Genomic DNA, 2,378 nt, shown 5'->3' with positions numbered 1-2,378 from the left:
GTTTGTTAATGAGATAACAAGGTGTAGAGCTGGATGAACACAGCAGGCCAAGCAGCATCAGAGGAGCAGGAAAGCTGATGTCTTGTTATTGACCCTTGAACTAGGGGGAACAGCTGCTTTCTATCCACCCTGTCCATGCTCCTCAGAATCTTACACACCCCTATCAGTACCCTACCCCCCTCAGCCTTCTCTGCTCTAAAGAAAACCAACAGGTCATGGGTTTGGAAGGTCCTGGGTGAGGATCTTTGATAAATTTCTAAGGTGCACCTTGTAGGCAGTACACAATGCTGCTACTGAGCTTCGGTGGTGCAGGGAGTGGATGTTGAAATTTCTGCTTCAGGATTCCTAGCCTCTGACCTGCTCTTGTAGCCACTGTGTTTATGTGGTGAGTCCAGTTGAGTTTCTGGTCAATGATAACCCCCAGGACATTGATAGTGGGGGATTCAGTGGATGTGATACCACTGAACGTCAAGGGACAATGGTCAGATAGTCTCCTATTGGAGATGGTCATTGCTGGCATTTGTGTAACGCAAATGTTACTTGCCACTTGTCAAGTATGTTTCTCCCTCTGTTGGTTCCCTCCCAATCTGCCACAGACCCAGTCTAGCAGCTTTAGTAGTCAGCCAGCTAGGTCAGTTGTGTTACCCTGAAATCCCACCCACAGTACATCCGTGCCCTTCTCACCCTCGTCTAACCGGGGCTGTTAATGGAAGAGGGTGGTACGTGGTAATCAGCAGGAGGTTTCCTTGCCGGTGTTTGTCCTGATGTCATGAGACTTAATAGGTCTAGGGTCAATGTTGAGGACTCCCAAGGTAACTCCCTCCCAAACGTTTACCACTGTGCCGTCACCTCTGCTGGGATTCTGAGCTTCTGGATGGACTGAGAGAACTCTTCAGCTGGTGGAATGACCTGTCTCTCTCACAACTTCTCAGCTCCGCTCACCCGATGTGCACTTGTAGATACCAAGAACACAAGTATTCATCAACAAATCTTGCATTCACTGTAAGTTACACTGTAGCATTGTGAACAAATCACTCCCCTTTAATTTATTGTTGGTTCCGATAATGTACCCTTTCATGAGCTTCATAGTTTGATACCTTGTGATTTTTAGAGAAGGGATTATTGAATGATAAACAGTGTAGAGAGGAAGGAGAGGGCAGGAGACAAATTGAAATGACTGGGAAATGTGAAGGTTTGTACTCTTCCTGGTGCATGTCGGGGACAGCGCTATATGACGTATATGATGAGCTGGCTGAAGCAGCTGAGGAGGGCTAGGGACTAGATGGATGCACTATTTGTGCTGAAATGTTAAAAACCAACAGATCAGAGACAGAAAGTGTGAACATATAAACACAGGGGCGCAATGTGACTTACAAGTGTCATCAGCAACATTAAATGGGAAAACAGAAAAAGAGAATGAGAAACTTACGTATATATTCCAAATGAAAACCGTCCAGTTGGGGAACAGTTATTTGGAGGGTTAGAAGGAACATTACAAATCAGCAAACTGTTTAAAGACAAAAGGAGCCTACACTTAAGAAGCTAAAGTTAATGAGAAGTAGAGATTTATAAGGACGACAGCAAGTTAGATCATAAACCCATTAGAAATAGGAACAGGAGGAGGCCATTCAGCCCCTCGAGCCCATTCAATGTCACATTCAATAGGATCATGGCTGATCCAACATTCCTCACACCCACTGTTTTCCCACAACCCTGAAGTTAGATCCAAACTAATTCGACAATAATGATTAATAGAAGGAATGTGAAAACTCAGTTGGAGCCATAGAAGAAGATTGCAATAACCCAGTCAGACACTAACTTAAAAACTGCTTGGTCATTTCAGCTGACCATCACCATTAGAGCAGTGGATGCTCCATGGGTCAGTTTAATAAAGAGTACAAGGGTCGCAGCAGAAATGGGCCACAGCCTCATATTTAGACAGTGACTTCAGGAAATCACTGTTCAAAAATTAATTAATTTTTTTGAAAGGTAACTACTGTAAGAAGAAAAGTGGCAGCAAATTTGTAGACACAAGATCCCACAAACTTTAAAGTGATGATAAGGTCTGTTTTGAATAGGACACCAGGAGAACCAGTCCACTTTCATATGACATACTGCCATGGGTGGGGGGACTCAAATCTACTGACCCTCCGACAGTGCCCCACTCCCTCAGTACTGACCCTCCGACAGTGCGGCGCACCCTCAGCGCTGACCCTCCGAAAGTGCGGCGCACCCTCAGCGCTGACCCTCCGACAGTGCGGCGCTCCCTCAGCGCTGACCCTCCGACAGTGCGGCGCTCCCTCAGCGCTGACCCTCCGACAGTGCGGCGCACCCTCAGCGCTGACCCTCCGACAGTGCGGCGCACCCTCAGCGCTGAC

Source organism: Rhincodon typus, chromosome 15 (assembly GCF_021869965.1).
Source record: "Rhincodon typus isolate 14 chromosome 15, sRhiTyp1.1, whole genome shotgun sequence".
In the NCBI taxonomy this organism is placed as follows: Eukaryota; Metazoa; Chordata; class Chondrichthyes; order Orectolobiformes; family Rhincodontidae; genus Rhincodon; species Rhincodon typus.
Note: the sequence above shows the minus strand (reverse complement) of the source record.